Raw genomic sequence first — 15,169 nt, 5'->3', positions numbered from 1 at the left:
CAGCCCAATATAACTTTTCCTACTTCAGTTTTATTACGGGTAGTAACTTGTACACATGAATTCAACACATTGACACCGCAACATCTGTTGGCAAATGACTGCTTCAGGAGCTGTAACTCATACTCTGTGCGCTCATTTGCATACATATGTGCATGGGCAGGAGGTTATGAGTGTCCGCTAGGGCCATAAATCATATATGATTTGCACGATACCCTCTCACATGCACCATCACACTCCCTCTCACAAAACTACTGTTGGGGCCATCACACACACACACACACACACACACACACACACACACACACACACACACACACACGTGCGATGGAGTGTGTATGATAATACTGTCTATAGGAAAGAAATTGCTATGTGTGTGTGAGTTAGGCTGAGAGCATGTACTGTATGTGTGACGAATGATGTGTGCAGGGGAATGGCGGAGGGTGTAGTAATCAATAATCTGTTATTCTGTTTTACAACACTATTATCAATCACATAGCATGCAGTGCTGTCATACTACCGTGTGTGTGACAGAAAGTATGATTTATGTTTATACCGTGTGTTGAGGCGTGTGTAGACATATGTTCAATCAAATGGAATCCAATACAAAAAAGAGCTGAAGGTAATTTCATCTTTCTAATGTTCAATGGCGGTTGTGTCAAAATGATTGACTCAGCACTTTTGGTAGAGGCATTTCTTTGGTGTTTTTGTCACTTCAGTTGTAGGGTGTATCTTATATTTTCTGTGAATGTGAAATTCACTCTCTTACAGTTGACATAATTGTTCCCTTTCACTGCCATCGCACACACGTCCACATACTGTACCTAAGACTCCGGTCTCCTTCAGCCCTCCGTACTTCTGCATGGCTTTGATGGCATTGGTTAGGGCCTCCTTGGTCTGAAGCTGACCAGTCACTGGGTCAGGGGGCGGGAGGTAGCCAAACTTACTCAGCCAGTCCTGGAAGGGGAAGAGCAGACAGAGTTCAAGAGTATTCCCAGGCATGTCAAGGACTCCAAGTATCCCAAGCTGCTGAGAAGGTCTGACACCTGTTCATTTTTACTGTCTGCAGATACTGTTCATGTTTACCGTCTGCTTATACTGTGTGTTCAGGCACATTTGTACATTCACGTTTTGCGAGTGCTTGATGTCTTAAGCAAGAGTGTGTTCACAAATTATGTCCTTGAAATAACACGCCCAGTAAGCACAATGTGAAAGCCCCATAACTTTTCGAACACACACAGAACCAATAGCAGGTATTTTTACATGTCATAAAGGGTAAAGGGAAATCACAGGTGCAACTAATAACATTTATAATGGCGGCATTTTGTTAACGTATTGTACATGTTGGCTCACTCCTTATGGCTTACTCTTACATTACTCCAACATTATTAGAAACACCTGCTGTTGGTCTGCTATTACACTGACATTGCTAAATTAATCATACAAGCATCAAGTAACATAAAATACAATATTTGAATTTGACCAATTCAATATTCTGCATCAGGTATGAACTGCATTCTTAAGTTTTATCTGAGCTAAAAGTTGTGTAAGGATTAGGAAGGATGAAGCAACTCATGGCCAGAGTAGACATTTTCGAGTGTCATGTTAGTAGGAGAAGCACAGGTGTTACTAATAACATTAACGATGGCTCTGTTCCATTTTAGTGTCCAAGGTAGATCATTAACTTAATCATTTGCACCTGTGCTTTTCCATCTGTGACATATCAAAATGTCTTCCATAAAACAACCCTGTTCTTCGGTTTCCTTAGCATTGAAACAAGTAGGCCATAACTCTTTTTGATGGACTTTGGTGCTTTTTTTCTATTTTATGTGATTGTTGTATATAATTACTTTACATGTATGTTAAGTTATGTTAAAAATAGGGTTTTTGAACAGTGGTTTAAGTGAAATACTTACTTTTTTGGCTGTTAATATGATTTGGAATATTCAAGTGTTGTCAATTTGATATTTTAAATCTATTAGTTTCCTGAAAGATTTGCGCTTGACTCCATTGCTATAAATCCATTAGCTTTCTCTCTCTTGCAGTCTCTTGTCTTTTCTCCCTTTATAATTTGATGGTAAGCCTTTCTAAATGATTTCTGATCAGCTCTCATTACTGATGAGTGACACAGATGGATACAAGGCAGCGATTGACAGCACTGGGGCCATTTCATTAACTCAATAATTGACTTTGGGTCCTACAAAGCCATTTGTTGACAGTTGATATTGGACTCCTCATTGATTGCTTCTAAACAGAATACAGATGATCACTAGTGTCATCTGTGATAATGAGAAAGAAAAACAGTTTTTGAAGTTTAAATATGTAGAGAGAGCAGATTGGAAACATTTATGTCTGAATAACTAGAGTTAAGTTTGTAATGTCTTGATACATTTCACGGAGACAGCCCCCCTTTTAAAACTGAAGTAACTGTCTCTGTAATGATGTGCTTTAAGCCTCTGTGCTCACGCCAGGTGGTTGGAACCTGGCATACATATGAAGGTGGGTGAGGGGAGGTTTATTATTCAGACATACTGGAAGTGTATTATCTCAGAACTGGAAGGGTAAAAAGAAATGGCTGATTCTGAAATACATACAACAACAGCTGAGACTACAGTTGACATGTTGTGTATGAGTAGTCTGGGTCAAATGCATTGGGATTCAGGGGTAGATTATGCTGAGCTGAAAGTTCTAGCAAAACACTTTAAAGGTTCAAATGCCAGGCAAACCACCCACAGTGTCAGCAGTCTGAACATTTTGGCAGGATGTAAAAAAATAAATAATGATATCATGCAGTATTGATCCCCATAGAGAGAGCTCATGCCAGAATGTAACTTCAGGAATGCTGGTTTAAAGAACAGGTTAGACTTGTACTTAGCTTTGTGATCTTGAAACGCTGAAGAAGACAGAGTTGAGACATCAATCCAATTTACTAAAGGATATTTTCGTTTTTGCAAGAAGTTTGTGCCTATTTTTTAGTTATGACTTATTGATCGCAGAGCTAAGTACGAGTCTAACCTCTTATCTCCTTTTTGTCTGGTCTCACAATATTGATTCCTGTGAAATGTTAACGTCGGTCTCTTACTCTCCACAGGGCCTTCACAGCACAGGGTCGGCTACAGAACAATCACCTCTGTCCAGCAGTGGCAGGGCTTGCACTGTGAGCTGTAGGGTTGCTGGTTCAAGTCCCCGAACAGACCTAAATATGGAGTGTGGTCTGCTACTTGGAGAGGTCCCAGTTCACCTCCTGCCCTGCCGTAGTGGCCTTGGGCAAGGCACCGGACAACCCCCTTCCCCCCTCAGTCCCATTGCCCCCCGGGCGCTGTACAATAGCTGCCCACTGCCCCTAGTACTAGACTCCTGGTATTAGGATAGGTTAAATGCAGAGAACACATTTCACTGTGTGTGCTGTGTGCTCTGCATGTGTGACCATTAAAGAGGGTTTCATCCCTCCGATTCTATCTGACGCTGCTACAGTATAGATTCAGCATCTTAATCAAGGAGAGGTTTGCCAACACTTGAACTCAACAAGGGAGACTTTGACATGTGGTTCAGAAGTCACCAGAAAACTGACTCTGCACTTCACACAAATGCACAAAGAAAAAAACATACAAATACTATATTTACCGCTCCTAGCATTGCATGCCCTCAAATATATTTTGACTACAACTGAGCAATTTCTACTGGAGTGGAAAACCACTAAGAGGCCATCAATCACAAGGGCTTTAAGCTGAAAAATGCAATTTGTGTTACTGTTCAACACAGGCACAAAATAAAGCACGTAGCTGCATTAAAACTACCGTAGTTAATTGCTACTTTCGAATTAAAAAAGTATTCAGTCTAGTTAATCTGCTATCGAGTGTAATAGTACTGGGTGTATATATCCATATGAAAGCCTACTGAAAGTTTTTAGATGTATTTATCAGTGGCAGCCAGTATCTTTCCCAACTGAGAGATATGTACAGTACAGTATACATACATATACATATCCTAAGCATTTAAACCACCGCGAGTGTCTTAATCCACAGATGAAGTCTGTAAGGTACAGCTAATTCTCTCTTCCTTGGAAGAAAAGCGCTGTATGCATAAAACTGAAGGTCACATTGGATTACACTTAATCCTAAAAAAATAACAGTAAAGAGCAACATGGATTGAAGAGATAGGAAACATCTCACTCTCATGCAGAGACAGAACATATATGATGAAGAAGTAAAGCCTCCCCGTGTGAGTTTATTCTCTCTGAGTCTGTGATTAACTGCAGCTAGAGGGGGCTGGCGCAGATGGCTGAGACTCTAGTCTTCTTTAATCATGCATTATTAAGACACACAGACGCAGGAAACCATGTCACAAAATGACGTCTGACACTCCACTATTCCCATATTACTCTAACTGGCATAAGAGGCAGAGAATATGCTCTGCCAAGCCTGCTGCCACTGTAACAAGCTCTTTTTTTCTGAACCATCAAATCTTTGTACAGTTATCAGGCCTTTGTGTTTCCGATGCCGTGCTGTGGTCAGCATAAAACTTTGTTAGAAATGTCTGGTCCAAGTTGTAAAGAACAGCTTATTGGACAAAGAAGAAACTGCTGGCTCAAGAACTTAATAGGTTATTGTGTAACACGTATTCAAAAGGCTAGATGAGATGAATGTAGAGGTAAACGGGGGAATAATTGTGTTTGACACATTATAATTTGGTACACGAAATGTGTAAACACGGCCCATTCTTACATTTAACCACCTTGTGTTATGTTGTTCCTGCTAAACTACGCAGAAAAAGCTAGGCAAACCAGTCATTATGTTTATATAAAATTGTCTATATCGAAAAACATTTGTTCAATGAATTACTAAACATACTTGGGAACCAATGTTTTTTCCAGACATTAAGAGGTTACACTAAAAGTCTACAGCCGTGCATACAGTCTTTGGGACTGTATTTAGGCACACTGGTGTTTTGAGCTTAATGCTAACAACATCATGCTAAAATGCTAATGAAAACAATACTAATATTTTGCATATTTTCCATATTTGGAACCAAGTTAGCCTATCACGTTAGCAGGCCATTATATGTTGATTAGCACTAAACCTGAAGTAACTTTGAGACCGATGGAATTGTCATTGGTTTTGCAGGAATTTGGACATAACCAAAATAAATCCAAGGTTTGAGAGGGGCATGAATGTGCGTACCAAATTGAATGCCAATGCACCAAATTGTAGTCAGGAAATGTTACTAAATACCAACAATGTTCAATGCAGGAACCAGTGTGACCTTTATTCAACAAAGCAGGAAGGTAAGAGTATGGAAGTCAAGTCGGAAAAGGCTGGCACTGAATCTTAAAAACGTTATCATTGAACATAATGTAGAGTTATGCAGAATAGTCCAACATCAACATTCTTTCAGGCAACGGTGTTGTTCACGAGAAAGTCGTACGTCATTGTGGTGCGTGTTTGTGTACACAAAGCAAGGTTGTTGTCAAGAATCCTAAACTTTGTCATCTATCTAAACTGTCAGGACTCTGTGCTGCTCAGAAAAGTGACTGTACAGTAAGTGTGAGTGAAAGTCAGAGGAACTGAACCCTGACACTCAGAGGAGACACACAACCGAGAGAAGAAGTTTGAGAAGATTTGGGTGGTAATGGAAAAGCATGGAAGATGGTGAGAGATGGAACAAGAACTCTGAAAACTAGTGCTTCTTGACTCTTAAGATCTACGTATCCTCAAGGGAGCCTTCTGTTGTACCGCCTTGTAAACATCAAACCGAACCACTGACTATGATTTCACACATCACATGAGAAACAGAGGGTGTGTGTTAATGTGAGTCAAGCATGAACTGTAATATCGACCAAGGAAAAATAAAAAGATGAAAAAGCACAGATACACAGAAAGTCCTCCCATGATTGCTATCTGACCTTCTTAAAAACACATGGATGGCCTTTCAATGTGAGGTAGGCACAGTGGGTCATTGTTTGGCAGGTAGTTACATCTCCTGGTGTTTTAATACCAACTTTTACAGACAGTTGAATCAATAAAAAGGGGAGTTTTATGGGTAGAGTCGATCGCCAAACCGCTGTTTATAAGTTCCTTCAAGCTGCTTTTTTCCACTGTAAAAAGATGTTTCCGAATTCAAGCTGTGCGTAACTACTGTTGCATATAAAGGACGGAAAACAGCCAACTTTTTGACTGCCACTTTTTAAGCCAACAAAGGGAGAGTATTTGTAATAAAATCACAAATGTATAGGTTGAAGGTTTAATGTAGCATTACTATTATAGAGAAAAAGCCAAATGGGAATTCATTGAGGTAAAATAATTGAAAAACTGAAGTGTATAGTTCATTCTTGAGTTTGACAAACACAGAAAGTCCTTTGGGTCTTTTTTTGGAGAGTTTAATGAAGAAAGCTCTGGCAGGGTAATGGGAATTGATAATAACCTTAAAGCTTTATAATTTATTGTGCCGACTGGCTTCTTTACAAGAAATTAAACGAGTCTTGGATATCATAGAGGGAACAATCAACGTAATAGGATGTTTTAATCAAGTGATGGATGATTCCTTGAAGGAGGCAAATATAAGTGGTCAAGGGAAAGCAAATGGCATATTTTCCAGAAAATGCAATTCTTGTATGCTTTAAGAAATACTTTTAGTGGAAATATAACCATACAGAAAACATTTAAATCCTAAAAGCATGACAAATAGGCTTTAAATGGTGTGAGACTGTACCCACCATTTACAAATGTTCACTGATATTTTATAATGTTATTTTAACTGGTTCTATCTCTATTAATTGGGTCCATTTTCATTTTCATCTTCTCTTACACTGCTGGCCATATTACTAAAATGATAAGCTGGAATTACAAAGACCATCTCACCGTTCAACTTCAGCTCCTTCCCTTCCCCCATATACCTCCCACTTTCTGCACCTCATCTCAACGTGAGGTAAGGCAGTGAACCTGATGTGAATCAGACTTATATAAAACAGGGGAACGATGGGGGGGGAGGGTCGATTGAAGAGAGCAGTTGAGACGGAAACATAAAGTGGATCTTGTCGGCTGGCCCTTCTTATCGCTCGCAGCCAGGTCAAGGAGTCAGATGGACAAAAGGGAGAGGAGATGTTGGAGAAGAACAAACGGAGCGAGCGAGTGTCAGACAGACGGACGAGGAAGGGCTGGACGTGATGTCGAGATAGCAGAAACAGGGGACACACACGCAGCTACTAGATATGAGCATTACCTGCACAGTGGGCCTTATTGAAAGAAATATGCCCAACTGTTGTTTATGTGCAGTATGAAGCGATATATATTTCGGTTGAAGTTCACTCTGCATTCAAGGTGCGATGTGCGTTCAAAGTGTGGTTGTCTAACATACTGCTGCTTTTTGTGGGATTTTTTAATCTCCCTTATGAGACACTTTGATCTCTCCAAATTATTTAATTAAAAAATGAAGCAGTGCAGAGGAACTTCTGCAAAAGCAGGGTAAAGATGAGAGAATGTGAAATACATAAATACACAAAAAAAAAAAACGGTATTTCTTGGATGGATATTAGTTTTAAATGATACACAGCGGATACAACAGTACTGCGCTGTCAACGTATTTGTTCCATTGATGTCTCTTCAAACTTATTTAACATCCTGTGTGCAACACATCAAACAACTTCGTTTTCAGGTGAGACTGTTATGCAATGATACACAGAATTAAAAAGGAGTAGAGAAAGCGGTGAATGGAAACAGGTTGAGTGTTAATGATGGTGTTTATATAACATCATTTGATTTCCCATATCTCTTTGTACTGCTCACTTAGATGTTGCACTTTTTTACTAATCCAAACTTGTATTAATTAATATAACGAAGACTTAGTCGTGTATTATTATAAAGGCTTCTTTATTACACGAAGGACTCTTTGGATCTTATTTTCGGGCTGCAAAAAAAATAAAAAATGAACCGTAACAGGATGATTTCCAAGATGCAGTAAGATATAAGAAAAAACTAATCCCCCTGATGTTTGCTTTCATTCTGAAATATTGGATACATTCCCCTCTTTTAGCCTCTAAATCTGTGTAAATCTGAGGAGGGAACATCACAGACATTACGCAACCTTTGCCAGCAGGCAGTGTTTCGCTTAAAAATGGAAACCAAAAAGGTTAGGAGCCCACAGCATTAGAGGATATTGCCACTTAAGTTGTTTACCCAGGAAACATTGCTGGATATAATGCAGTCGTTAGGTCCAGGTCTCACCCTCTTAAGAATCCCAGCAAATGTGAAGCAACAAGTGAGTCGCGGGGGTTTCAAACACAAGTCTCTGATAAAGCTCTGAGGCACTTCGCTCCAGTTATCAATGCTTGTATTGCATCCACACTTCTTTTTAATAGGAGTTGAAAATCAATCCATAGAATATACTCCGTTTAGTTCTGCTATAATGTAATACTTCTCATGCAAAGATTCTCAGCAGCGCTCAAACACTCCAACAATTTGTCAATGGGGATTAAATCATCCGGGGTTTTGTTTGTTCTGCTTTGTGCTATATTATCTGGGAAATAAACTGTGTTTGCTCTGAAATGTGAGAGCCTTGGTCATTGTAATCCTATTATGGAGTGAAGACTAGAGCAGGTAAACGGCTACAGTAGATATTTATTTTCTTGTTTTGTCTCCACACTCCATTTATTGCTTTTTGTCTAGCTTTTGTTGCTTCTCTCCCGGCCTGTTTGGGGAACGCTTCGTATAAAGCTTGTTCTGAGGGGAAACATCAAAACGATATTGCAGGGTTTACCATTACATAAAACATTACACAATGAGATTAATTCAAAAACGAATCATCTGTAATGTCAATATAACTACTTAGTGACTCATATTAGGGACTCATATTACAGTCATACAGTATTTACCTAACTGTGCAGCATTTAATTCAACATCTTGTTCTATTGTCTTTGAATATATGTTTTATATTCCTGCAACACCGTTTGGTGTATGGCACTATTTTACCCCAATTTCATTTCAGGTTAAGAGGGCACACCCATGCTTTTTGGGGTTTTCCCTTCCTGTAGTGTAGACTAAAATATAAAATCGAGGGAGGGAGTTTCTCTCCCACACTGCCTGAAACGCCTTGATTGGACACCTTTGTTTACATCACTACGTAACACTTGCGCTTCTCTTGGCTAACACTCCAACACATTGCACACTCTCTAAGCGGTTGACCAATCACAACAGAGCTAGCCGATCAGAGCAGTCTGGTCTCTGGTTTCAGACGGATGGCGGTAAGAGTTGCTGCAGTGTGAGAAAAATAAAGACCTTAAGACTTAAGACTTTCATTGGCAACAATTACACTCTAGATTTTGTGCATTATGACAAATAAAGCATTTTACTCTTTAGTGAGTAAAGATAAATAATTACAAAAAAGGTTTGGAATGATACAAAAATTCAATAAACATTACATCACTTTAGTGCAATGCAGCCTTTGAAACCAAAAATGGAAACACGTATGCATTACTTTGAAAATATCCAAAATCAAACGGGACATCTACCCATTCCACCAAATCAATAAAGGATTGATGTATTGCCCGGCTCCAAGTGAAACTCACCATAGAGAAGAGATGATTCTGTATTTAACTCAACTACATTCCTTTAGCCCCTGTTACCAATTAAAGTCATCCAGCATCATGCAACACATCCGGTCAGATAGGACCCTCTTTTCTCCAGAGGTCAAAGTCCACCCTGCCATCAACTGCCTCTATTTAAGGCTTGATCTATTTCATCCTCCTCACTTGTCTGACAATACCTTCCTCTGTTTCTCTCCGATGAACAGCTGCCGAGGTCCTTCAGCCTATTGACAAGAAATGAGTAACCGGGAGACGTTTAACCCCGCGACCTCACTGTCTCTCAAAGTCTGATGAAGTAGCAGAGGCCGCTCCAGTGTTTACGTTCTTCTTAAACGCCGCAGGGACAAAGGCGGACCTTTACTTGCCTTTTTGTTGAGAGGTTACGAAGCGGTAAAGTGCCACGGTAACAAAGAAAAGGGTTCTTGTCGTGTAGCAATTTGTAAAGGAAACGAAAAATAGAGTTGTGCTGAACGACTGCATTCTTCATCCAGCAGCTGTTTACGTTGCTCTTTTATACTAACACACAAAAGATCATTTAGAAAGCCTTTGGAGATGCAACTAAGTGGTAACAAATGTTTTTGGAAACGACTCATTTCTTATGGCAAAGTGTAAGACTAACCTTTAATAAAAGAAGATATTTTACAGGGCATGCAAACAAACACATGAAGAGAGAGGTGTTCTACTTCTGCCACGTTGTTCCTTTTATTAGAAATCCTTACATCATAGGATGCTCTGGTATTATTTTGGAAAGGCATAACGCATTTTGAGTTTTTTTACTTTTGAGGTCTTTCAATCTATTTTTCTCTGATAATTGTTTGTCAATATCGATGTTTTTTTAGTCGTTCCCCTCGCTGACTTCATTGGCGCTTTGCCTTGTATTGTATTGAGGGATGCAATTACAGAAAACAAGCCAAAGTGGAAACAAATAAAAGGGGGAATCTAAGACCACAGTGACCAGTGCTGACTACCAAGATGTGGAGGAAGCAAAAACCTTTATTCTTTTCATTTGCTGAGAAACGATATAGTGGTGTACCATTCTATATTCAAAAGTCCATTTAGAGAGAAAAGCAGCAGCTAGAACTGTATGGAAATATACTACTCTCCATTATACATGTTGCTTTATATTCTTTTTATCGTTATGAATGCTATAATTGCAGTCATTCCAAACCGTGTAACACCAGCTGCGTGCTCGCCTCGGTTAACGCAACCACGGCCAATGAGCACACGTAAACCTCTCTTTTAATGTACTTTTAGGTATAAAGAAATATGATAAATATTGTTGTTAAAATGTGTATCTTTTACTTATTCAATGCTTGTTATAGCAGTGTGATGAATAGCAGTGTAGCGACAGCAGGAACTGTGATAAATAAAATCTATTCTGTAGGGTATTATTTAAAAATAGCAAAGAAAAGGATATGTGTGTATCAAAAGTAATACCCACAGACTGACAGTAAAACATCTCCTCCTGCACCAAATATCCTATAAAGAATGTTTCCCTCAAATCATCCCAAAAATCTCTGCTTTCAGCCGGGGAGATTTCTTCCAAACCTCTCGGAAAACACCCAGGGAGTGTCTCCAATAGCTGCAGCGATGCTATCATTCTCCACAGCAGTTGGAGCAGCTTTCCATTTCATATCAGCAGCTTATACCCAGAAATCGTTTACTCAAGGCATTACACTGCGGTGATATAACAGGCAGGCGACGGCAGCCTGTGTGTTTGACTGAGGAGCTCATAAAAACTAGAAAATAAAGGCAGACTTTTAAAGCAAATATTACATTCCCAGCAGAAATAAACGATTGACAATCAACTGACATTGCGGGGGATATAAAACGGAGGGCTGCACAGCCTCAGACGCATGTTTGATCACACGAAGGAAATTGCTTCGCCCATTATCAAACAGTAAAAAAAAACAAAAAATGAACTGAGCCTAGATATAATTTCTCTTTTGTAAAGCAATTTTCAAACAGGACTAGAGACAGACACTTGTAAAAATGGACCCCTGTGATTTAACCCCTTGCATATGATTGGTCTGATGATCTAGGATACTTCCAGACTGAAGTGAAGGACTTGCAGTATCTCAGAGAAAAAACAATTTCATCTCAGACAAAGATCCGTCAACCATAGTCAAGTAAAAGATTGTGCAGTGGAAATTACCAAATTGGGCATCAAAAGTCCATAAAAGTCAAACCATTAATTGGGGATATGTGGGTACGTGATATGAGACTAGTTATCGTATATCGTATATTGCGTAAAAATCTTTTCCTGGTTTCAAATGCTCTCCTAAATCTAAAAATCTCTTAAATGTAGCTGATTATTCTGGCTGTTCAAGTATTTTCCCCTATCCATGTCTATGATTATTTACAAAAAATGTCATTGTGTTTGTGTTGCGTGAAAGCACCAATGGTCAACCTTACTATATAATAAAAGGGTGGATTTGTGTAGCTTAAATGTAGCATGGGTTGATATTTTTGCTTAACACTAGAACCGCTAACGGGTAAATTTTACCCGCAGCTGTTTCTTGATTGTATGTAACTTTTTTTCAATTAAATATTCAAGTCTCCCAGTCTGTGACTTTTCCTGTTTCCTGGTGTTATGTAGCACCCTCTGTTGTTAAAAATGGTCAATAGGAAGTCAGATTGACCCAAAAAAATTCAATTTATACCCATCAGCGCCAGCGGGTAATATTTACCTTATAGAAAATGCAGTGATTTTCGAAAATATAAACATGACGTGTTGCTATACCGTAACAACGCCTGTTGTTTAGTGCGGTGAGAAAGAGAGAGACAGATAGAGAGAAAGAGACACAGACAGACAGACAGAGAGAGAGAGAGAGAGAGAGAGAGACACAGACAGACAGACAGACAGAGACACAGACATTTATGGATAGAGAGACACTTTGCACATAACTCACGGTAGCAATATTTTATACTTCATGTAATCTGCACAAACTAGATATCATATGAAAGCTGAGAGTCCACAGATTATATTGGTATACGTTTCATAACCCTGTGTTCTAGTATGATAAATAAAAGAACCTTGAAAATCAATGCATTCTAATAGCGGGTACATTTTACCCGTTGGCGGTTTTAGGTATACAGCGACCACTGGTGGTTCTAGTGTTAAAAGACGCAATGAAGCCGCTTTCGGAATGTGACACAAGTTTTTTCACCTAAACCTACTTTAAAGATCGGGAAATCAGGGAGGATGGAGAAATAAATAAAAGACGAGCAGTGTTTGAATGAGTGACTAATCCCCATTTACAAACACAGCCATTCATTTTTAGTACGAGTTGTTATCACATATGTAGTTCTCTTCTTCTACCCTCTTGGATAACTTGTATTTTTCCTTCATAGGGCACGAGCTTTCCCCTGTGTTGAAATGCCCTACCATAATTTGAATGCAGATGATAATACATAGCATAGACATGAACTTAAACTCCCTCCTGTCCATTTTGGAAATATTTCATTGCTTGGTCTGGAAAAGAAAAGGTCAACAACTTACAAAGGCCCTCACGGAAGTGTACAGCAGTTTGCCAGCAGCTGGGTTTGTATTAATACAAGTACTTCAATATATCCTCCATCTTGTTCTTTGTTCCCTCTATGGCACTAACATTCTTGAATATGCTGTTATGATCTTCTAAATGTGCATTACCACTTAGGACTATCTTCAATAAATGCTTAACCTTTAAACAATTGTGTTTTTGGTTTCATGATTCTGTATGTATTTGTTAGCAGCTGTGACTGACAGACAAGGGTGGGACAAGTACTCAGATCTTACTTGAGTAAGTACCAGAGTGTAGGAATAATGTGTTACAAGCAAAAGTCCTGCATTCAAAAGATTACGGAAGTAACATTACAAAAGTACTAGCATGTAAATATACTTAAACCAAAAGTACTCATCATGCAGATTGGGTTAGGGGTTTCAGAATAATATATATGATATGTTTTGATTATAATGATTGATGCATTAAAGTGTTATCAACGCTAATAAGGAGCAGGTTGAATACGATTTTCTTCTCCCTGTTCCTTTCCACCGTGGGCTACAAAAATATGCGTAAAGTGTAAACGTGTTGTTTTATAAAGTGTACATGTTTTGTTTTATAATAATTGCCATGTGTGGAATAAACTAATATATAAATAAAATGATGTTTTAGACCCAGGAGGCTGGTGTTGAGCTGGTGTGTGGTGCAGCACGTAGAAACAGGAACAGTAGTGCTGCGTGTGCACTACACTAACAGCATATGTTGACCCTCAGGTCATGCTTAATCCGAGATGTTCCTACAGTATGTGTGTGTGTGTGTGTGTGTGTGTGTGTGTGTGTGTGTGTGTGTGTGTGTGTGTGTGTGTGTGTGTGTGTGTGTGTGTGTGTGTGTGTGTGTGTGTCACACTTTCAAGCATGATGTCAGAGAGGGTAAGAAGGACAAGTTGGATGGAAACTTGGAGAGAGGATCTAATGGGGCCTGCGTTCAGAGGAGAGAGCACAAAGAGAATAACTGAGGAGAGTTTGAGGGCGAGCACTATGCAGACTTCCAAGTCCAGGAATAAAGAAAAAGCTGTTTTTATTTTAGGGTTAGTCAGCGGTGGAAAGTTACCCATTTACTGTTATTTGTATTTTACCTTTTTTACTATATTCTTGTAATTTTCTGATATCCTTTTATATTGTCAATCATGTTTATTTGATCTGTAAAGCAACGGAGACAGATGTGTTTTGTCGCATTGGGCTGTATAAATAAATATATTTGATCACAGTGCATTTATTTATGATCTTTACTATTACTTTGTAGATTAAGATGACAAGATGAAAAAAGTTGACAAGCTTCTAAGCAATGAATAAAGTCATTAAATAAGAAATGTCACCTTCAACAAACACAATACATAAATATTATATATATATTATTCTGAAATGAGCTCTTCTGCATGAGTACTTTTACTTTAAGTATATATTTCGATGCTAATCATTTTTAAATTGTACTTTTTGATTGCAGGTGTTGTACTTGTAACTTATCGTGGTATTTCTACATCTTAAGTACAAGATCGGAGTACTTCATCCACCACTACATACAGTATTACCGTATAGTATAGCTATAAAATGGTAGAATATTTTTGGCATTTGTCAGAATTGAGGCCAAAACTTGAAACCTTTTTAAAGCCATCTGTCCGCATTTCAAGAAGCCTATGAAACAATTCAGTTTGAACTCTTGGGAATTTGTAAACTTTTCTTAATAGAATGGGTCACACTATTTTAGAGAACTCTGTCAATCCATGTCAACCGTCAACATGTAAATCTGACCGAGAGAGACGCTGTCAGTTTCTGACGTCTGAAGTGCGACTGCTGCCTTGGAGACGCTACATGAAATTGGAGCAGGCAACATGAAGGTGTTAATGCCCGTCTAGACATTATCTGTCTTTTTGCTCCTTTCAATCATTCCTCTGAAAGAGCATGTCTTGCTCTTCAAGTCTCACAGGCCCGTTTGAAAAGTGTATGACTAATGTAACAGATTAAAATAGAATCAAATAAACCTTTGAAAGCTCACTTTGCTGGCTGATGACAACCGAGTGGTCCTCCCTTTTAAATAGCATCAAAAAATGTCCCAA

This window comes from Notothenia coriiceps, unplaced genomic scaffold (assembly GCF_000735185.1).
Source record: "Notothenia coriiceps isolate Sejong01 unplaced genomic scaffold, NC01 NC01_scaffold00033417, whole genome shotgun sequence".
NCBI lineage: Eukaryota > Metazoa > Chordata > Actinopteri > Perciformes > Nototheniidae > Notothenia > Notothenia coriiceps.
The sequence above is the reverse complement of the archived record's forward strand: the minus strand, read 5'-3'. Positions refer to the sequence as shown.